General features: G+C 38.2%; 1 long non-coding RNA gene across 1 annotated transcript in view; it reads right to left on the reverse strand.

Moving 5' to 3' along the window:
- LOC132593763 (uncharacterized) overlaps nt 1-24909 on the reverse strand; it is a 133819-nt gene that overhangs the window by 60614 nt on the left and 48296 nt on the right. Inside the window, exon 2 of the long non-coding RNA XR_009559573.1 lies at nt 7467-7579. This is a non-coding gene — a long non-coding RNA (uncharacterized lncRNA). The remainder of the gene's footprint in view (nt 1-7466; nt 7580-24909) is intronic.

The raw sequence follows: 24909 nt of genomic DNA on the forward strand, positions 1-24909 counted from the left end.
GAGCTGGTGAAATATTAAGAGTACTTTCTCAGTCTTTTGGCATTGCCTCACCCATAACTCACACATCCACATCTTCAGGAGCAGCCATTTCCATCTCCAATTTTTTGTTACACCAGAAGCAGATTCTGAAGCAAAGAATTGAGTGCAAGTAGCTTATTGAGGATATGAAGACCAGTAGGGAAGTTGGAGAAGTAAGACAAGGAAAGGAAGACAGTCAATATATTATCAACCTGCTACCACTGAAGGCGACTGGAGCTTGATCCCACTGGAGAAACCCTAGGAGCCAGTGTGAAACATCTCTGAGTTACCCTACCAGAGGGACAAGGGAACTGGGGGTGTTTAGACATCCATCCCCACCAGTCACTGACTGAGGGCTGCTAGGGCTGGGGTGGCACAGGAGTTACTTCTCTGGCTCTTCTGGTCTGCCACGCATGGCAAAAGAGTCTCCTACAGAAAAAGGAATCTCTAAGGTAAGGAAATGCAGGTGCTAGCTGCCGGAAGCATGGAGGGTCCGTGATGAACTGCTGAGGTAGGGGGGCTATGAATGGAGTGTTGCAAGTGACTGCCATACACCCCACATGATCCACAGCCACGTCTCCTTCCTCCTTGCTTGCTACCACCTCCAGCCCAATTTTCCCAGCATCTGACTTTGCTGATGCATTCTCTTGTTTTGGGTTCTCCTCCATCTGAAGCTTCTCTCCCTACCTGCTGCTCAGTACAGTGAACACTGAGGTACTCAGGAAGTGTTTGTGGAATTCCATCTGATGACTCAAATCCAATGGGCCACCTAGTGAATTTATTTTAACATGATACTGAAATGAAACTGAAATGACTTTACATTAGGTACATATATTACCACTTGGTCAACATTTGTATAATATCCTAGCTCTCTGGTAATTGATAAAACTTGTGAGAGCAGATTTTTTTTGTCGCTAAGCTTACACATTCTAATTCAATTATATCACCATGCCACACTTAGTGGGTTAAATTACACTGCCGCTTCCCTTCCTCAGTTGTGCCCAATCCTGCAATATTAGGGAGGTTTTACTACATTCTTAAGCCTCAAGTATATTTCCCAAGCGGTTTGCTTCTACATGCTCTTTTTTGGATCTTATTAATGGCATCAGACTTAAGAACCTGAGTGACAGCTGCAGTTTTTGCCTCTTAGCCATTCACCCATCTTCTACTAACAGAGTGGAGAACTAGCCCCTCCATCCTCAGACTGTGTGCCTCAGGTGTATAACATCACCTGTGGCTCTAGCATTGGTCATGTAGCTCAGGACTGGCCAATCAGAGCACTGTAATCACTTGGGCCACTGTAATTGGTTCTCATGGGCACGTGACTCATTCAGAGCCAATGAAATGCAATATGGTATTTGGTGGAATTGTTTAGAAATCTCTCCTTTTCTCCTGGACTTGAACTTGGGAGCATACTGGCCTGGAACTGCTGACAGCAAGCTTATTGTCAAACTTGAGTTTGGGAACAAACCTAACAAGAAGGAGTGCAAAACTGAGAGATGAGGGAGGCTGAGACTAGGTGACCAATCGAGCCAAGCTTGAAGCCAGGGGTCTTTCTGGCCTTAACACTTCCATACGATAACAAATCTCTTGGTTTATGACAGTTTGGTTTGGGTTTTCTGTCATTTGCAACCAGAAGATCTCTAACTGATAAAGAACCTGAGAAACCTGGTTGTAAATCCCAGTTCTGCCTTTTGCTAGCTCAGTTTTTAAAATTTCAGTTTCCTCATTTTTCAGATGGAGATAAAATATGCCCCTGACAGGGATGTTGCAAAGATAAAATGAGATGATGTACACAAGCCTCTCTGCATGGTGTTTTCCCCAAATGTAGGAATCCATAAACTTAGCTCCCTTCTCTCCCCCACCCACCTCCCAGCATTGCCCCCTGTCCTTCCCTAAGCACATACCAGCCCAGTAAAGGTTAATTTATGTATGTTGGCTGTATTCTAATAATTAATAAAGCCAAGGAAAACGTACTCATGGAAATCCTGATGTTCAAGGACCCCATGACCAATACACCAGACATACCCAATACACAGTACCCATGCAAAGGCTAGGAGAAGCTCCCAGCTAACCTTACACTGCACCTGGGAAGAGGTGGGCCATCTTTGTCACTTGTTTTCTCTAGACCTCAGTTTTCTTCCTTCTCAAGTGAGAGGAATAATAAAGAGATGGCATCTAAGGTCTCTTTCAGTTCTGAAATACTCCATGCCTCATTTCCTGAATTGCCTCCCCTCCTACTTAGTAGAGTCTAAAATCCCCACATTTGTATTCAGAGCATGGCCAAGACTGCGGTGGGTTCTCTAGGACAGAATATATGAGTCTATGTTGAAGATGAGGTCTCTCTGACTTTAAAGACAGCTAACCCTTCTTCACAATGTTGCAAAGAGTCAATGTGATTTTGATTGACTATTTGCCCTTTATGCTCCCAAAGGTTCTGGTGTTTCTGATCACCAGCTAAGTTGTAAGGGGAAGGAGTTTTAACTCTCTGGCCACCAAGGGAGCTAGTTTTATTAGCCTGCTCCAGTGGATGGAGGAACAAAAGAGCTCTTTTTGGAGAACTAGGGATTCTGATTTCATGCCTGCTTTTCCAGCAAAGTTTCACAGCTGTGCCTGCAGCCAGGTTTGTAGCATAGCTCTCATTATTGGGGTATGCATAGCCACAGCTATAATATCCAAAAGGAACATTAAGGCTGTCTCTCCCCACACACCTTTTAGCATGTCAGTAGCAAATATCTTGCTAGTAGCCCTGAATTTTGACAGCTCTAGAAGAGAACGTTTTCCACAGTTATTGTCCTTTAAGGAAAGTTTTATGATGGACTCTAGTGCAATTTGCCTGCTTTCTTTACTAATTCAAAGCTCAAACCTTGATCTGTTTCTTTAGAAATTGAAAATACAAAACAACCGTCTCAAGGAATAGCTCCAGTGATGCTGCAATTACTATTTTATGGCTCTCTGAAAAGGTATTTGTTTGTGAAAAATACAATTATGTCATTTAGTTCCTTCCAAACACCCAATGGTGGGTGAAGAAGCATCAGAGGAGAAAGTGAACAGTTCTTGGAAGGGGTAATTGTTGGAAACATACATTTAGAGCAAGTGACTAGACCAGTATTGTCTCTTTCAGAGGGACAGAAGGATGACTCTGGCATCGGCCCAGGGCAGACATCAGTGTTTCCTAGCCTTAGTAAGGAGCATACATGCAGAGTAAAACTAACTTACCTAAAGAAATATGGATCACTCTGGATTGAATTTTGCTTAGTGCTTGAACATGCAGGCCTGCCCTCATTTCAGACTCCATATTTGATGTCAATTTTCACATGCAAATGAGCTTCTTGAGTGTAATGTAATAAAGGGAATTCCTAAAGAATATCTTTTGCGGGCTTCCCTGGTGGCGCAGTGGTTGAGAGTCCGCCTGCCAACGCAGGGGACACGGGTTTGTGCCCCGGTCCGGGAAGATCCCACATGCGGTGGAGCGGCTGGGCCCGTGAGCCATGGCCGCTGAGCCTGCACGTCCGGAGCCTATGCGTCCGGAGCTTGTGCTCTGTAACAGGAAAGGCCACAACAGTGAGAGGCCTGCGTACAGCAAAAAAAAAAAAGAATATCTTTTGCAATTGATGTGATCAGTTAGGTATTATCAGTGGTCTTTTATAGCCTGAAAAGTCTCAGCAATCAGTTTTGATTACTCTTTTTAGGCTATTTGTTGTACCCATTAAGTATATTATATTCGTCTATTTTACTATCTCCCATCACCTCCACCCCAGAGTATGAGCACCTTAAATACTCCATCCCATACTTAGCTCAGTGAGCTCCTATAAAGCTCTGGGTTCCTAGCACCTAGCACATAACTGATCCTTAATGAAGGCTTATTGGATGCATTGATTTTCCAAACTGGTCTCCAGCTATATATCTTCATGCATTATTTCTAATAATTTCATAACAACTTCTCTCACAATAACAGGGCAACCAAATCAATCAACAGAGTGTGTGTGTGTGTGTGTGTGTGTATATATATATATATATATATATATAATATACTTGTGAGAAAGGAAACTCCTAGGCAGTGACCAAGACCATGAAGTTTAGAATTATGCATGATTTTGTTTAACCCCCTGAAGTAGCTTCTTTAGAAACAACCTCTATAATACTAGGTATATATACTTTTTATATACATAAACAAAGAAATAGATATAAGGATGTCCATAGCAGCATTGTTTGTAATAGCAAGAAATTTGAAACTATTAGTCAGCAATAGGGACATAGGTACACAAGTTATATAATGTGCATACATGTAGAACTCTAACAGCAGTGAGAATAAACTGAGAACAGGCCATACGAACATGGATGGATCGCTCAAGCAATGGTGAGTGAAAACACCAATATGCTGAAGAACACATGCAATTTTATAGCATTTATATTAAGCTGGAAAACATGGAAATTATGTACTGATTGAGGACACCTCCTTATGTGGTAAAAGTCTAAAGCACTTCATGGGAATGATAATTACTCTATTAATCAGAGTAGGCTAACTCACATGTTCACTCCTCACTTGTGTTATAGTTAAATGGTGTCAGTAGCAAAAAAAAAAATTGCTCTATACCGTCACTCAGGGAACCAGTATTGTTCTTTGTAATTCCTCCTCTCTGTAAACTTCTGGACCTTTTCCATGCTGCCAGCTAAGGGGAGAGCTTGGAGGATTACTCAGGAGGTTTCCATGGGCCATATACAGAAGGGATATACTTCACTTCGTTCACGTTCTATTGGTGAGAATTTGGTCACACGCTCTGACCTTGCTGCAAGGGAAGTTGGCAAATATAGTATGGCTGCATGTCAAAGAAGAAAAGAAAAGGGGCTTTTGAGTGGATTTCATTGTGATTACAAATGGGTAGGTGGGGGAGTGAAATATATTCAGGGGAGAAGAAATGGAAAGTTTCATCTATACTGCTGTGCTTTATTTCTTAAGTTGTGTGGGATACATACTTGTGTGTTTATCATATTTTTCTTTAAACATTCTTTTTTCTGAAGTATGTCATAATACAATAAAAAATGTATTAAAGTGATTATATGTAATGTAAAGTCTCTAACCAAGGAAACTAGCATTGAGACCTTCAGGAGAAGTGAATCAGAATTCTAATCTCTAATCCTGGAAAAGGAGTGGGGATTCTGCAATTTAGAACTATATAGGTGTTCTATATAGTTGATTCCTATTTATGCTAGGTTGTCCTTTGAACCAAGACTGATTCTGGAAAGGAGTAAAATAAGCACCAGTAATTCTACTGGAGAGGGGCAGAAGAGTCCAAACACCCAATTCTCTCCCCACCGTTGTGGGTCCTTACATATACCTCCTTATCAAAGAACCATAAGATTTCAGAGCAGGAAGGGCCTGCAGAGGGTGGTATTCTACCAGCTTTCTACCAAGGGCAGGGGTCTCCTCCAGAATCTTTGGCAGGTCATCACCTAGCCCCTACTGGAACACTTTCAGTGAAGAGTGTTCTAGGCCTTCTCCATGGGCCTAACTGTCCATTATTTACTCCCTTAGACCCTACTTTCTGCCAGGAGAGGGAAAGATAATCCAAGGTAATCTGCACTGTGTTGTCAGATGGACTGCTTTTCTTGGTAAAGGTAATGGCCTTTCAATATCTTAATCCAATAGATGGTCCCATGGCAAGCCTTAGAGCACGTGAAAACTTCATTAGAACTTGCAGGCTTGCTCACTTATTAATCTATTTCCAGACAACTTTTTTCTGCTATTGCAGACACATGTGTAAGATCAAAGTTAATATTTTTTTTTTTTTTGCGGTACACGGGCCTCTCACTGCTGTGGCCTCTCTTGTTGTGGAGCACAGGCTCCGGATGCGCAGGCTCAGCGGCCATGGCTCATGGGCCCAGCTGCTCCGCGGCATGTGGGATTCTCCCGGACCAGGTCACAAACCCACGTCCCCTGCATCGGCAGGCGGACTCTCAACCACTGCGCCACCATGGAAGCCCAAAAAAACATTTTTGACTATCTAAAGTTGATATTCAGTCTATGCTGGGGGTGGAGGGGCAGTCCTATCTATGGTCGTTAAGTGTGATATTTCCTTACTCAGTGTTTCTAGGGAAACTTGTTTATGCCTCTTTTTTGATACTTCGTATGTTCTGCCATCAATGAGAGAGTGACATTTGAATATATTCCCTCTAGTATTTGATAAGTTCTTCACAGACCATATATGAATCAGCCACAATCTCTGGGCCACAGAAGATGACCAAAAATAAGGGGAAAATATGGACATAAACATTAGAAAATTAATGAGGAAAACAATTGAAAGTACTGATGGGATGTGCAACTACTTTTATTCCATAGGTGTTATTAATGACTAACAAGCTTCGTAATAAAAAATAAATTATAGTGGGGCTTATATAAGATTTCAATGAGAAGCTAGTTGAATACCTAAATTACAAATCAAAAGGTTTTCAGAACACAGGTACAATGGCAACACTAAAAACTCAAGCTATTAAGAGTATGAAATTCTTCCCTTTTTCTAGACATTAAACAGTCAGCCATATCCATGTGCTAAAATTTATGAATTTTTACATTTTTAAAAAACCAGAGAAAGAAGATTGAAAGTAGTGGTTCCCAACCCTAGACAGTAGTGTTTAGTTTTTTGGGGTTTTTTTAATGTATTTATTTTTATATATTTATTTTTGGCTGCATTGGGTCTTCATTGTTGCACACGGGCTTTCTCTAGTTGTGGCGAGCGGGGGTTACTCTTTGTTGTGGCACGCGGGCTTCTCATTGTGGTGGCTTCCCTTGTTGCGGAGCACGGGCTCTAGAGCACAGGCTCAGTATTTGTTGCGCACGGGCTTAGTTGCTCTGCGGCATGTGGGATCTTCCCAGACCAGGGCACGAACCCGTGTCCCCTGCACCAGCAAGCGGACTCTCAACCACTGCACCACCAGGGAAGCCCATGGGAGGAGGATTCTTAACCACTGCGCCACCAGGGAAGCCGTAGTGCTTAGTTTTGAAAGCTGCAACCTTCTCCTTCCCAACTGAGTACAGATCCAATTGAAAGATAAGCATAAAAGTCAGATAAAAATGAAGGCTTAAAAGTCTTTGGACAAAGTGGCTTGCTAATATTTTCCTGAATTGATAAACCACCCAAAACCAGAGACCACCCCATAAGGACAGACCCAGCTCAACTGTGCTTGTGGCATGGCTAAGAGATAATGAGAAAAAGTTGAGCCATGCTCCTCTTATTCTCCCTGATCACCAATCAGAAGAGACTCTCTTCCTGAGGGGTCCGTGATGGGATGAGAGAGCCCAAGCGAGCTACACCAGTGGAAATTTCTCACACAGAAATAGGACAGGAGGTAAGTAAATGTTTTCCATGAACAAAGTAAGATTCCCAAATTCTGTCTGTAGTCTGATAATTCATTCCCCTTAAAACATGGGAATGTGCTAGTACTCTGACCTTTGTTCATGACGCAGTAGAAGGCTCTGTTTGACACGTTCCCTGGAAGCTACCCATCCTTCCGACACCAAGGAGCAACAGGATTTCTCCTCCTGGTAGCGCCAGTGATGATGCTGATAGATATGCAAAAACATGATTTTTCATGGTTAATAAATATGTAAGTAGTTCTGAGCTTCAATAGAAAGGCACAAAAAGAGTCAGTGAGCATGAAATAAAGCTGCTTAGGATTCTGCTGACTGGTCTGGGGTAGAAATGCTGCAGGCTGATTGTACACTTCTCTGTCAGAGCCTGAGAGGCTCAAAGGGATTCTTCTGGAAAATCCCGAAGAATCGGGATTATACATTTATGATTGCAAGTATTCCGTTGTTAATGTGCAATTCTATCTGAGGTTTCAGAGCTGAGTATTTCAATTCAATTTGAAAAAACAATATGAAGCCCAAGAAACACATCAATCTTTTATAGTATAATTAGATAGTCTTTTGTGGCTTTGCTCAATGACTCTAAAGTAAATACATATACATATATGTATTTGTTCTGTGAATTGATATATTTATGTATGCACATCATACATTGTTAGTTATTAGAGGTTTCTTATTCATAGATTGTTCTAAGTAAGGTGTGCCTCTTTGAAGATCAAAACTTCTCAAATATTAAAGGTTTTACATTTTAAAACTTTCTAAGTAGACTTCCTGAATTACTAAAAGAAGATTCTGAGGAAAAATCTTAATTTTATCTTTATAAACATAGATGGCTGTGAGAGGAACTTGGGTTTTGAAATATTTAGAGACATGTAATGGCCCAGTCTATGCCTACAATTTCTCTGTCATTATCAGCTATTCCATATTTTTAACATAAAATTTACACACAGTGAGACACACAGATTTTAACTGCATAATTCAATGAGTTTTGATAAATGTTATACCTGTGTTACCACAACCCTGATCAAGACATAGGGCACTTCCATCCCCAAAGGGAGTTCCCTTATAGTTAATCCCCCTCCCTCCATAGTCAACCCCTATGCTGATATTCATTCCACAAATTAACATTGTCTGTTCTTAAATTTTATATAAGTAGAATCAATGGTATGCAGTCCTTTATGTCTGGCTTCTTTCACTCAGCATAACATTTTTGAGCTTCATTCATGCCACTGCATGTATCTGTAGTTAGTTTTTGTATTGCTGATTAGTATGGCATTATTAGAATAATCACAGTATGTTCTTCCATCCTCTATTGATGGATTTGTGAGTTATTTCCTTTTTTCCTGTTATGAATAAGGCTGTAGTAGACATTTTAATAAAAATCTGGATAAGAAACTGGATAAATACATGGAAAAAAAGTGGGGCTCCTACATCAAACCATGTGCAAAAAATTAATCTGCAATAGATTATGAAACTAAATGTAGATGCTAAAACCATAAGGCTCCTGAGAGAAAAAGAAATATAGAACATCTTTAGGACCTTGGGATAGGCAAAGATTTCTGCAGCATAAAAAGCCTTTGACATAAAGTAAAAGTAGATAAATTAGACTTCATAAAAATAAAAGCTCATCAAAACACACTATTAAAAAATGAGAAGTTACTGTCAGTGTATTATAGGCATTGACGTGTACTGGCAATACATTTGACACAGGAATTGTGTCCAGAATAAATAAAGAATTCTAAAAATCGACAACAAGAAGACAACACGCTAGTGAAAAGTTGACAGAAGACTTGAAAAGACACTTCACAATAGAAGATATGTGAATGGCCAATAAATACATGAAAATGCTCAACATTATTAGTCATGAGGGAAACGAAAATCAAATAACAATGATATACCATTTTATACACATGTGAATGCTAAAATTAAAAAGACTGACAATGCCAAACGCTAGCGAGAATGTGGAGCAATCAGAACCCTGTATATTGATGATGAAAGTGTGAAATGACACCATCACTTTAAAAATGGTTTGCAATTTCTTGGAAATCTAAACATATATAACTACCTAAAACTCCATTCCTAGATATTTACACAAAAGAAAAGAAAACTTAGGTTCCACTGCTTTTTAGATGATTTTATACAGGATTCTTTGAGAGCTTTCCTTTAAGGTCCGATAGAAACAGCACAGACAAGGGAAGCCGTCGTTATTTGAGCACTTGCCAGGCATTGTGCAAGGCAAGTTATACATGTTATTACAGGAGAGATGTAACTTTCCCAAAGGTAACAAGTAAATAACGGATAACGCTTTCTTTATTTTATGTATTCATCAAATATTTAATAAGCTTTTATTGGTCTTGGGCACTGTTCTGAGTGCTCAACATACTGCATGAAAGAAAATAAAAGATTAGATTTCTGGTCTAGTGATATTTTAAGTTTTTGTGGGGATTAAGGAAGCATAAAATATCAAATTAACAAATAAATAAAAAGGTGGTGGCCCCTGATAGTAAGAACTACTGTGAGGCAACTGAAACAAGGTAATAGGATAAAGAGTGATGGTAGGTGAGGGACCACTAGATAGGGTAGCCATGGAAAATGTGTCTGAGGAGGTGATGCATTTGGGAGGATATTCCCATGATGAGAAAGAATCAGGCACAGGAAGATCTGGAGAAGAATAATCCAGGTAGAAGGAACAGTAGGAGCAAAGGTCCTGAGATTAGAACTAGCCTGATTCGTTCAAGGAGTAAATAGAGTCTGGGTGACTGAAGAGGGTGGGTGACAGGAGGGTGGAAAGGTAGGAAGGGGCCAGACTGTACAATGCTTTAGATGCTATGGTAAAAAGTTCAAATTTTATTCTAAACTCAAAGGTACTCCATTAGAAGATTTTAAGCCAAGGTTTTAAGATCTGCTCCAGGGACACTGGCAAGGCTCAACTGATGATAACTACAATCATTGCAGCAGGATCTGACTTGAGGGCTGATTATATCACTTTTTAAACTAAGTCAAGTACACATTCATTTATTAATTTATCTACTCAATAAACATCAATTGAGCACTACTATCAGCCAGATACTTTTCTAGACAAAACAACACAATCACCAACTGCACCATCAACACTCCCTGCCCTTATGGAGTTTATGACCTATTTCTATGCTTCTCTAACCTGGTTGCATAATTAGACTCACCTGGGGAGTGAGACTTAAAAAAGAAGAAATCAACTAACTGAGCCTTTTACCTTTTTCATGTCTCCAGATTATTTTAACATGCAAACTGAGGTGAGCACAACCACTCTTTTCTCAGACACATGGGGGCAGCATAAGGTGGTTCTAGAGGTTTACAAAACAATTCTTTTAGCCTTGTTTTCAAGCAAATATTGGGATAAAGCTGAACCACAAATAAGCTTCAAAGTGCAGTGCCTGTATTGGCCAGCAAGCAGCGGAGCTGAGATTTGAATCCACATCTTTTTGAATGCATAGCAATACTTCTTCCATACACACCAACTACAAAATATTTTTAAAAAAACAAATAGCATCCTCTTAATTGCTCCTTAATTTTTCTATTTAGTATCTCAACTCTTTTGGTTCTTACAAAAAGCTTTAAGAAAAGATAATGTATAATTACGAGCAGAGTTTTAATCTTATATTTCAACCCTGAAGTTGATTACAGCAATGTCATGATTTAAAGAAAAGGATGAAGAAACCTAGAATAACATTTGTTCCTGCACTGAGTCTGAATATTAAGTTTGCTCAAGATTTAGCTCCCCTCCCTTAACCAGCCTAACAGGAGAACTATCAATAAATAGGTTTTTGCTTCCATAGACAGAAGTCGGCCCCTGACATAATATGTAAATTTGTGGGATATTTCCATTTCCAAGTTGTCCTTATTTTAAATAAAGATAGAATTCAAAGAGAAGAGATTCTCATAATGAATAAATCCTCATTTTTGCTTGGTACCAATTTGCATAACACGGGTGACTTATGTCTAACATGCTTACAGGAACAAATCAAGAAAAACAAATTTCTCTTTCAAACCCAATTGTAATTTTATATTTTGCCAAATATCAGCTAATGTGGAACTTCAAGGAATAAAGAACAGTGGGAATTTAACTAGAGACTCAAGTGACTGTCTTTATTAAAATTCAGTGTTAATATAAAATGTGACCTCTAGGAGACCTACTTTGTCAGTGCAAATAAATAATTCACTTGTATTGGCACAAGTAAGTGTTTTGCATGTGCATGAAGAGGTTGATAAATCTTTATTAGATATCAACATCCTTTGCTATCAAGAGATTTAAAATATGTTACTGGAAGAAATTAGATCAAGATGTAAAGGCTGCCTTTAGTTGAATTTTTGAACAAACATTCATTTTGTTGAATGGAACAGGTCTGAAAAAAATTCAACATCTGATAATTGTGTCTCTAGATGTTATTGTCACCCTCTTTACCTAAGTGGGCAGCCTCTCATTCTGGCTCAAGTACAGTTGTCCCTAGGTATACTCGGGGAATTGGTTCCAAAACCAGCTCCCCATTTCCTCCCCCACGGATACCAAAATCCTAGGATGGTCAAGTCCCTCATATAAAATGGTGTAGTACTTGCATATAACCCATGCACATCCTCCCATATACTTTAAATCATGTGTAGATTACTTATACCACTTAATACAATGTAAATGCTATGCAAATAGTTGCCCTTGCAGCAAATTCAAGTTTTGTTTCCTGGAACATTTTTTTAAAATATTTTTGATCCCCAGGCAGTTGAATCCGCTGATGTGGAACCCATGGATATGGAGGGCCGACTGTATAGTTTTTAGCAAGACTCAGTACTTTATTGCATCCATGTACTCTCCTCTCCCATCCAACTCCAGAACAATTAATAGGTGGTATTTACATCATATACCATTATATGAAAAAATTAGTAATAATTAAAACCAAAAATTGACATCTTGATTCTTCCCCCACAATGGCCCTCTCTGGTAATTATCTGCTTTAGTGCTCTTCTTTCATTCCCTTCCTCCGTCACAGGGTCTAAAACTGACGCCATTGTTCCCAGCACTTCTGCCCTAACACTAAGCTTCTATAATTAGGGTGGATACTGGTCCAAAGCTGCCTTTGTGCAAATTAGACAGAGGCAGTGCCCCTGGAGGACATAACTCCTTACTTAGCAGGAAAGCAGCTAGGTTGGATTTCAATTTTGATGCCAGTCTGGGCACCCCAGTGGCCCTGTGCATATCTCCTGAGATTAACCAAACCTACCCTCCTTAGGATGAAGCTTAGTAAACTTCTGTTGTTAGTGAGTGTATTTTTCAGGGGCTCTCTGAATACCCTAAATTTCTAATTAAAGAAGTCAAACAACAAAACCAATTTTTTGGTGGGAGAAGGAAGGGATTTCTGATGTTAAAACAACAACAATATTTTCTCCATATTCCAGCAGTTAAAATAACATCTTCAACCCCAGCCCCTGTTCCAGGAGGACCTAGAATAGGAAGAAGAGGGCTTTATTCAGCCTTAAAGGTAAGACAATGAGTTTAAAGCTCACAATGGAGGAGGGAGTAGATGCCAGCTGTCACTATCTGTGTTTTTTTTCCTAAGTCTTTGGAACACAACCCTGAGATTGCTTGGCTAGTTTCTTTCCAAGTTATTTCTTTTCTTTTCTTTCTTTCTTTTTTTGCAGTTTGGGGTGGTTTTTTTTGATAGAAACAACATACCAGTAGTAATTAGGAATAATTGTGACTATACACATAAATAGTATTACTAAGATCCATACTGAGTGAAAAAAGGTTTGTGTAGACGAGCCAGAGGATTCAACCATTTTTATGAAAAAAATCTTCTCAAATTTGGATATTCTCTATGTGTAGCAGTAAGGAAAAACGGAGTGGAAGAATGTTCCTCAACAGATCAGACAATGTCCAGTCACACTGGGGAGGGCAATCTGCTGAGTCCGACAATTCAAATGCTAATCTTATCTGGAAACACCCTCTCAGAAACACTCAGAAATACTTTTTAATCTGGGCACCCCATGGCCCACCTCATATTAACACATAAAATGAACCATTACCTTCCCTTTTGGGTGTCAAAGGAGGCTGAGTGGAGAGCCTGGACTTGTACCTCCACCTGAGAGGAACAACACAGCGCCCCCGACCCCCTTCCTTGCTAGAGTGGTATCAGAGGAAGCTGGCTGAAATAAAATCTTTAAATGAGGTCCAGAGTCTCATAACATAATATGAAAATTTCCGGGTTTCAACTGCAAAGCACACATCATCTCAAGAACTAGAAAGATCTCAGACTGAGAGAAAAAGATAAATTACAGATGCCAACACTGAGACAACAGAAATACTGGAATAATCTGATAAGGATTTTAAATAAACCTTCATACATATGCTTCAATGAGAACTACAAACAAGTTTGAAACAACTGAAGAAATAGACTTTCAGGACTTCCCTGGCAGTCCACTGGTTAGGACTCGGTGCTTTCACTGTCGTGGCCTGTTTTCAATCCCTGGTGGGAGAACTAAGATACCGTGTGGTGTGGCCAAAAAAAAAAAAAAAAAAAAAAAAAGGAGTTTCAACAAAGAAATAGAGTCTCACCATAGAAATAAGAGATATAAGGAAGAACCAAATGGAAACTTCAGAAATGAAAAATATAGTAGCTGAACTTCAAAAATCAGATTGGGTGAGTTTAACAGCAAAATGGGGGGAGGGGAGAATAGGAAAGAATCAGTGATTACATGACATAGAAACCACCAAGTCTGAACAAAGAGAAAACAGATTAAAAACAAAGAAGGACCAGAGCCTCAGAAACCTATGAGACTACAATAAAAGACCTAGCATTTCTGTCATCAGTATCACAGAGGAGAGGAGAGAGAGTGTGGGACTGAAAAGGTTCTCAAAGAAATAATGGCTGGAAACCTCTCAAACTTTTCAAAACACTTAAACCTACAATTTAAGACGCATAAGCCTCTTAGATAGCCTCATCCACCAGAGGGCAGACAACAGAAACAAGAAGAATTACAATCCTGCAGCTTGAGGAACAAAAATCACATTCACAGAAAGAGAGACAAGATGAAAAGGCAGAGGGCTATGTACCACAAGAAGGAACAAGATAAAACCCCAGAAAAACAACTAAATGAAGTGGAGATAGGCAACCTTCCAGAAAAAGAATTCAGAATAATGATAGCAAAGATAATCCAGGACCTCAGAAAAAGAATGGAGGCAAAGATCAAGAAGATGCAAGAAATGTTTAACAAAGACCTAGAAGAATTAAAGAACAAACAAACAGAGATGAACAATACAATAACTGAAATGAACACTACACTAGAAGGAATCAATAGCAGAATAACTGAGGCAGAAAAATGGATAAGTGACCTAGAAGACAGAATGGTGGAATTCACTGCTGCAGAACAGAATAAAGAAAAAGGAATGAAAAGAAATGAACACAGACTAAGAGACCTCTGGGGCAACATTAAACACAACAACATTCGCATTATAGGGGTCCCAGAAGGAGAAGAGAGAGAGAAAGGACCGAGAAAATATTTGAAGAGGTTATAGTCGAAAACTTCCCTAACATGGGAAAGGAAATAGCCACCCAAGTCCAGGAAGTGCAGAGAGTCCCATACAGGATAAACCCAAGGATAAACATGCTGAGACACATAGTAATCAAATTGACAAAATTTAAGACAAAGAAAAATTATTGAAAGCAGCAAGGGAAAAACGACAAATAACATACAAGGGAACTCCCATAAGGTTAAGAGCTGATTTCTCAGCAGAAACTCTACAAGCCAGATGGGAGTGGCATGATATACTTAAAGTGATGAAAGGGAAAAACCTACAACCAAGATGACTCTACCCCGCAAGGACCTCATTCAGATTCGATGGAGAAATCAAAAGCTTTACAGACAAGCAAAAGCTAAGAGACTTCAGCACCACCAAACCAGCTTTACAACAAATGCTAAAGGAAGTTCTCTAACTGAGAAACACAAGAGAAGAAGAAGACCTACAAAAACATACCCAAAACAATTAAGAAAATGGTCATAGGAACATACATATCAATAACTACCTTAAACGTGAATGGATTAAATGCTCCAACCAAAAGACACAGGCTTGCTGAATGGATACAAAAACAAGACCCATCTATATGCTGTCTACAAGAGACCCGCTTCAGACCTAGAGACACATACAGACTGAAAGTGAGGGGATGGAAAAAGATATTCCATGCAAATGGAAATCCAAAGAAAGCTGGAGTAGCTATACTCATATCAGAAAAAATAGACTTGAAAATAAAGAATGTTACAAGAGACAAGGAAGGACACTACACAGTGATCAAGGGATCAGTCCAAGAAGAAGATATAACAATTATAAATATATATGCACCCAACATAGTAGTACCTCAATATATAAGGCAACTACTATCAGATATAAAAGAGGAAATCAACAGTAACACAATAACAGTGGGGGACTGTAACACCTCACTTACACCAAAGGACAGATCACCCAAAATGAAAATAAATAAGGAAACAGAAGCTTTAAATGACACAACAGCCCAGATAGATTTAATTCATATTTATAGGACATTCCATCCAAAAACAGCAGATTACACTTTCTTCTCAAGTGCGCACAGAACATTCTCCAGGATAGATCATACCTTGGGTCACAAATCAAGCCTCAGTAAATTTAAGAAAATTGAAATCAGGGCTTCCCTGGTGGCGCAGTAGTTGAGAGTCTGCCTGCCGATGCAGGGGACACGAGTTCGTGCCCCAGTACAGGAAGATCCCACATGCTGAGGAGTGGCAGGGCCCATGAGCCATGGCCACTGAGCCTGCACATCCGGAGCCTATGCTCCGCAATGGGAGAGGCCACAACAGTGAGAGGCCCACATACTGCAAAAAAAAAAGAAAACTGAAATCATATGAATCATCTTTTCTGACCACAACACTATGAGATTAGAAATGAATTACAGGGAAAAAAACATAAAAAACACAAACACATAGAGGTTAAACAATAAGTTACTAAATAACCAAGAGATCACTGAAGAAATCAAAGAGGAAATCAAAAAATACCTAGAGACAAATGACAAGGAAAACACGATGATTGAAAACCTATGGGATGCAGCAAAAGCAGTTCTAAGAGGGAAGTTTATAGCTATACAAGACTACCTCAAGAAACAAGAAAAATCTCAAATAAACAATCTAACCTAACACCTAAAGTAACTAGAGAAAGAAGAACAAACAAAACCCAAAGTTAGCAGAAGGAAAGAAATCATAAAGATCAGAGCAGAATAAATGAAATAGAAACAAAGAAAACAATAGCAAAGATCAATAAAACTAAAAGCTGGTTCTTTGAGAAGATAAACAATATTGGTAAACCATTAGCCAGACTCATCAAGAAAAAGAGAGAGAGGACTCAAATCAATAAAGTTAGAAATGAAAAAGAAGAAGTTACGACAGACACCGCAGAAATACAAAGCATCCTAAGAGACTACTAAAAGCAACTCTACGCCAATAAAATGGACAACCTGGAAGAAATGGGCAAATTCTTAGAAAGGTATAACCTTGACTGAACCAGGAAGAAACAGAAAATATGAAGAGACCAATCACAAGTAATGAAATTGAAACTGTGATTAAAAATCTTCCAACAAACAAAAGTCCAGGACCAGATGGCTTCACAGGTGAATTCTATCAAACATTTAGAGAAGAGCTAACACCCATCCTTTTCAAATTCTTCCAAAGAACTGGGGAGGAAGGAACACTCCCAAAGTCATTCTATGAGGCCACCATCACCCTGATACCAAAACCAGACAAAGATACTACAAAAAAAGAAAATTACAGACCAATATCACTGATGAAAATAGATGCAAAAATCCTCAATAAAATACTAGCAAACAGAATCCAACTACACATTAAAAGGATCATACACCATGATCAAGTGGGATTTATCCCAGGGATGCAAGGATTCAATATACACAAATCAATAAATGTGATACACCATATTAACAAATTGAAGAATAAAAACGATATGATCATCTCAATAGAGGCAGAAAAAGCTTTTGACAAAATTCAACACCCATTTATGATAAAAACTCTCCGGAAAGTGGGCATAGACAGAACCTACCTCAACATAATAAAGGACATATATGACAAACCCACAGCAAACATCATTCTCAATGGGGAAAAACTGAAAGCATTTTCTCTAAGATCAGGAACAAGACAAGGATGTCCACTGTCACCACTATTATTCAACATAGTTTTGGAAGTCCTAGCCACAGCCATCAAAGAAGAAAAAGAAATAAAAGGAATACAATTTGGAAAGGAAGTAAAACTGTCACTGTTTACAGATGACATGATACTACACATAGAGAATCCTAAAGATGCCACCAGAAAACTACTAGAGCTAATCAATGAAATTGGTAAAGTTGCAGGATACAAAATTAATGCACAGAAATCTCTTGCAATCCTATACACTAATGATGAAAAATCTGAAAGAGAAATTAAGGAAACACTCCCATTTACCACTGCAAAAAAAAGAATAAAATACCTAGGAATAAACTTACCTAGGGAGACAAAAGACCTGTATGCAGAAAACTATAAGACACTGATGAAAGAAATTAAAGATGATACCAACAGATGGAGAGATATACCATGATCTTGGATTGGAAGAAACAATATTGTGAAAATGACTATACTACCCAAAGCAATCTACAGATTCAATGCAATCCCTATCAAATTACCAATGGCATTTTTTACAGAACTAGAACAAAAAAATCTTAAAATTTGTATGGAGACACAAAAGACACCGAATAGTCAAAGCAGTCTTGAGGGAAAAAATCAGAGCTGGAGGAATCAGACTCCCTGACTTCAGACTATACTACAAACCTACAGTAATCAAGACAATATGCTACTGGCACAAAAAGAGAAACATAAATCAATGGAACAAGATAGAAAGCCCAGAGATAAACCCACGCACCTATGGTCCACTAATCTATGACAAAGGAGGCAAGGATATACAATAGAGAAAAGACAGTCTCTTCAATAAGTGATGCTGGGAAAACCGGACAGCTACATGTAAAAGAATGAAATTAGAACACTCCCTAACACCATACACAAAAATAAACTCAAAATGGATTAGAGACCTACATGTAGGACTGGACACTATAAAACTCGGAGGAAAACATAGGAAGAACACTCTTTGACATAAATCACAGCAAGGTCTTTTTTGATCCACCTCCTTGAGTAATGGAAATAAAAACAAAAATAAACAAATGGGACCTAATGAAACTTCAAAGCTTTTGCACAGCAAAGGAAACCATAAACAAGACGAAAAGACAACACTCACAATGGGAGAAAATATTTGCAAACGAGTCAACGGGCAAAGAATTAATCTCCAAACTATATAAACAGCTCATGCAGCTCAACATTAAAAAAACAAACAACCCAATCCACAAATGGGCAGAAGACCTAAATAGACATTTCTCAAAATCAGACACATAGATGGCCAAGAAGCACATGAAAAGCTGCTCAATGTCACTAATTATTAGAGAAATGCAAATCAAAACTACAATGAGGTATCACCTCAAACCAGTTAGAATGGGCATCATCAGAAAATCTACAAACAACAAATGCTGGAGAGGGTGTGGAGAAAAGAGAACCCTCTTGCACTGTTGGTGGGAATGTAAATTGATACAGCCACTTTGGAGAACAGTATGGAGGTTCCTTAAAAAACTAAAAATAGAATTACCATATGACCCAGCAATCCCACTACTGGGCGTATAGCCAGAGAAAATCATAATTCAAAAAGACACCCCAACATTGCACCCCAATGTTCATTACAGCACTATTTACAATAGCCAGGTCATGAAGCAACCTAAATGCCTATCGACAGACGAATGGATAAAGAACATGTGGTACATATATACAATGGAGTATTACTCAGCCATAAAAAGGAACGAAATTGAGTCATTTGTTGAGACGTGGATAGATCTAGGGACTGTCGTACAGAGTGAAGTAAGTCAGAAAGAGAAAAACAAATATCATATATTAACGCATGTATGTGGAACCTAGAAAAATGGTACAGATGAACCAGTTTGCAGGGCAGAAGTTGAGACACAGATGTAGAGAACAAACGTATGGACACCAAGGGGGGACAACAGTGGTGGGGTGAGGATCGTGGTGTGCTGAATTGGGTTATTGAGATTGACCTGTATACACTGATGTGTATAAAATTGATGGCTAATAAAAACCTCCAGTGTAAACAAACAAGCAAACAAACAAAACAACTAATACTAAACTTTCTTTGGGTTATTTGTATGGATATATGTTAACATAAATGTTTCAGACATTACATGAAATTTCTAAAAATCTTATATTTTCTGGTATAATGTTATAAATCATAATTCTAGTTATTACTTTAAAATGTATATCTCAGAAATAACTAAATTTCCTTGTCAATTGCATTATTATGAACTTTCATCAAATCTTTAACCATGGTCATTTTTAAGTCTTTTGTCATTTACAGACAGTTCTGGGTGTACTCTTATGCTTTTGCAAAAATGTTCCTATAAAAGGGTTTCATCTTCAAGAAATTCATGGAAAAGACTCTGACAAGTACAGGTTTCTGGTAACTGACTATACTGCTAAACTGAATGAATAAGCATTTTCAGAACTCTAATGGAAAACTGATGAATTCATAAAAGTTGTAACAAAAGATCAAGATGAAAAATAATTAATTACATCGAACTGAGTGAACTGATGAGGATGATTATAATTTTTGTGACTTTCTGTTTGAATAAAAAAAAAACCCCACAAGGACTCAGAGGCAAAAAATATACAAATCAACTTTCACTGCAAAGTAAAGGAGCTATTACAGTGGAGGATTACTGGACTGAATGTTAATATTATGACATAGTGTGAGTATATTTCGTGTTTGGTAATTGCAATCATTGTTGCTTTTGTTGTGGTCATCCATTTACGATGCTTGGTGTCAGTTTATTTATCTCTTGTAAAAATAAAATGCAGTGTGTGTGTGTGGAAAATAAAAGAGAAAGTTGTATCAGTAGTTACCTCTCTGAGGCATTAATGAGGGATTGACTTCAAAGAAGTCTGAGGGAATTTTCTAGGATAATGGAAATTTCTATATCTTGATAGGTTGATATTTGTCAAAACTCATCAAACTGTATTCTCAAAATGTATGCATACTACTGTATATAAATTATACCTTAATATAGTTGATTTTTTAAAATGTAAAAAGAAAATCTGAACATAGATAACATGTTGTAGTTCATGAATATCAAAAAATAAATGTGGATCCATCCACTGCAAAAAAAAAAAAAAAAGAAAATACTGATGTGGAAAATGAATACACTACACATACATTAATACATACCATTACAAACATGGTTATATTAACTTTAGAAATTATTTTCTGAAGCATTTAGATGAAATATACTTGCAAAGAACAGGTTCTCAATAAATGCATATTAAAGGCAGGAATTCATAATGTGATTCAAAAATGTGACTTCCAGGAAATTTTTGTGGGTAGGGAAAAAGATCCATCAGCAGAAAAGAGCTTTTTATGAGAACATGATGACCTGTAATTCTTTCTACTTACTCTGAAAATGGTTTTCAGTTGTTATATTATGACTAAATTGAGATTAAAAAAACGAATTGATTAAATAAAAAAATAAATAAATAAAATAAATGGTTCCCCATGGGAAAGGAAGAAACAGGAAAGGGAAACAAGGAGAGTAAATTTCTCTGGATATACTCTAGTTCATGATATGACTTTGGAACACATTAACATTTTGCATAATTTTAAAAATAAATAAAAGTAATATCTATTTATCAAAAGTAAAATAAAACAATTGACCCCAATAGTATATTGAGTTAGTGCCATAACCACAAGAGAGAAAATATTTCAAATGATTTTACAACACAGTAATTTATTAAACATCTTCAGCTTATGTACCCTAATGACAAAATGAACTGTAAAAATATCTGAAATTGATTTTAATAATCATATTGTTGATGGTAGTGTTTATATTGTTATTCTGAGTCTGTTGTGTGTGAACTATGTGAGAAAGAAAATGAATAGTTATACTGGTGTCATTGATAAATACAATGCTTGACATAAGAGAAAAGAAATAGAGCTGTACAATCAAAGATATTAAGTAAAAACTATGTAGTCATTTGATTTATAAGTATCTATTTAAACTCATGACAATTTATCTTTGCCTCCTGCCTCTGTCCACTGAAAGGGCTTAGAAATAATAGCCAACCCTATTAGTAACAAGGAACACCTTTAGCACCCAGACTGTGGTCTTCCACTTTTAAAAAAACTCGAGGATCTCTAAAATATTTATGGATGAAGTGATAAGATGATGTGATGCCAAGATAGAAGCTGTAATGTCCAATAAGGTTGTACTGAAAGGTCTTATGGGCTCAGGAGTCAAGTTAAGAGACTGAACAAAGATGGGATAATTTGGGCATCAAGAATAATCACAACAGGTTGAAACATTTCAGTCATGGGTTTATCTTTGAATTTATAAAGTTATTAAAAGGAGCAGAAAATTACCTCATTCTCCTTTAGAGAACGTTGCAGAAATATCTCATTTATTTTAAAAACAAAAAAATAATGAAGGAAAAGAATCAAACATTTATTCTTCCTTTCCTATAAGAACTTGTCTCAGGGAAACCAAATAGCAGACAAGGGAAAGTTTCTTTATAGAAGAATTTTAGCTGACAAGTGAAGGAATGGTAGAATTGGGATGCTGCCATATTGCAACCCATGATGTTAGAGGCAAGGATGGATGATGGATCATCTAGGCAACGATGACCACTGGCAGTTGACATCTCAGACAGCTTGCTGATGGAGGGAGGTACAAAACACCACCTATGGGGAATTCTTGCCAAAAATCAAACTATATCTGGAACAAAGCTCTAAAACCAACCACCAATGTAAAGGAAACATGAGGGACAGAAGAATGTTAAATGACAGAAAAATCCAAACTGAGAGGAACTCTAGAGACTAATGATTTGGTTTCTTTAAGAAATAAATAGTGAGGGTCAAGAGAGATCAAGATCATGAAAGAGAAAGAGAAGGAACAAGGAAGAAGAATGGGGAATCTATAGACTTAAGCTATTTAAGAGAAATACAAACCATTGCATTGCAATTTATGCATCTTACTTTAATCCTAATTCAGAGTATGAAAAAAAATTAAGATAAGAGTAAAATGTGAATATCAGCTTGACTTTTTTAATATTCAGAAAGTACTGTTGATTTTATTCTATGTATGATAATACTATGGCATTATGTTTTTAAAAAGAATTCTTAACTTTTTGAGAAAAACATTAAAGTATTTATGAAAGAAATAATATGATCATTGGGAGTTGTCTCAAAATAAATGAGCAGGGGACTGCATGGAGATATAGTTACAATAGTTTTACCATGAATTGATAATTGGTAGAGTTGGGTGCTGGGTAAAAGGTGTAAGAGTGCTGGATATAATCTGTTCTCCCAAATTTGTATATGTTTGAAATTTTTCATAATAAAAGAGTTTGTAAAGTATTATCCAGGATGAGGACAGTGCCTGTGGTGGGTGTGAGGACTATGAGACCGAAGCAGCCTGAGGTCATTGAGCTCAAAGCAGGAGGGCAGGGTTCCAAGAGAGCATAAGAATAATGGTCATCATATATAGTAATAAAAATGAATAAACTACGGAAACAGGTAACAACATGAATGACCCACACAAACAGGGTATTGAATCAGACACAAAAGAATACATACAATATGATTTCATTTATATAAAGTTCAAGAAAGGCAAAATTAATCTATTTTCTTTTGGGGTACATATAAAAATGGACAATTATTTTTCTTAAAAAAGTAGGGATTATACAAAATGCCATAATACTGGGTTCTCCCTGTGGGGGAGGCAGGGACCTGTGACCAGTCAGGGGTGCAGAGGGACTTCTTGGGTTCTGGCAGTGATCTCGTTCTTGACCTGTGCAGTGTTTTCCTAGGTGTTCACTATATAATTGTTTAAACCATACATGTATTTCTGTACCTTTATATATAAATATATATATATCTTTCCATTTGAAAAGGAAGTTTAAAGGAAAAACAAAAGCAATGATTTATAAACACTGTCATGGAGACGAGAAGCCTCAACACCCCCCAGGATTAGGCTGAACCTAATCCTGAGATACCGTGCAGAGGTGCAGGAGGAGGACCTGCCCCCTTGTAGAGTGACAGAGTGCAGAAGAGCACGTAGGGACATTGGTGAAATAGGGGAATGGGAAGTGTGTGCTTCTTGCATCAATGAATCCAGAGGAGATGACCTTAGTCCAGGAGGCCAGGGGTGACCAGAATATTAGAAAAAATGGGATAGAAGGAGCTGAGTCTAAACAATAGTCCTCAAAATTCTCAATGAACTCAAAAATAGTTATTCAGTGTTCAAACTGGCATAGGACTCCAGGTTTCCGCTGGGTCGCATTTCTACCAGCAACTTCACCCTGGTCAGGGAGGTGAGCTGCCAGCCTGTGTTGAGGCCACCAGGGTCTGTGGGACCTGACAGCCACCAGCCACCCCTGACCCATTGATTTGCATCTTTTACCTCTATTTGGTAAAAGACCATGTTTGCTGCAAGTACCATTGTAGCTCCAGAGCCCAACACAGTGCCTGGAAAACTGTAGATGCTTTCTAAACCCTTATCGAATGAATGAATAAATGAATGAAGAGTTCCTATTTCCTGTTTGTAGAAGTTGAGCCTAGAACTCTTCCATAGAGAGGATCTGGTGCCAGCAGAGGAACAGACTGCTTAATATTCAACACAAATACTCAAAGCTAGTAGAGCTGTTTTCCATAACCAGCCTGATCATTCCTTCCACAAACTCCTCTGCATTTTTGGAACCCAGATTTCCACAGCTGGGGTTAAGATATTGTGAGGAAGGGAATGAAGTTAAGGTTCTCATTCCTTTACTAAGTGCTCATTCTACCTTTTTTCAAAGTAAAGTGCTGTTTAGAAATGATTTCTAGGGACTTCCCTGGTGTTGCAGTGGTTAAGACGCCACGCTCCCAATGCAGGGGGCCTGGGTTCAATGCCTGGTCCAGGAACTAGATCCCACACGCATGCCACAACTAAGAGTTCATATGCCACAACTAAGGAGCCTGCCTGCCACAACTAAGACCCAGCACAACTAAATAAATAAATATTAAAAAAAAAAAGAAAAAAGAAATGCTCTCTGAGTAAAAGTGTTGTAGGGAAGAGGAGGGAAAAGTTGTTTAAAGAAGTTGCAGAACCACAGGGAGGGCGTAAGGGAGCAGCCACAAATCGAAGCAGACGGGAAGGTGGTAGAAACAGATCAATGTTGAGACTGGCTGTTTTGCATCTCCCACGCCTGGAGTGACACAGAAAGAGAAAGCAAGCTTCAGGGCTCTGGATAATTAGAAAAGGAGCAGGGGAGGGAGGGGAGGTATGAGGGGAAACTGGCAGAGTGGTAGGAACTTGTTTCAGTGACTAACAGTGAGCACCCACAGCCCTCACCCC

The sequence above is a fragment of the Globicephala melas genome, chromosome 17 (assembly GCF_963455315.2).
Source record: "Globicephala melas chromosome 17, mGloMel1.2, whole genome shotgun sequence".
Lineage (NCBI taxonomy): Eukaryota > Metazoa > Chordata > Mammalia > Artiodactyla > Delphinidae > Globicephala > Globicephala melas.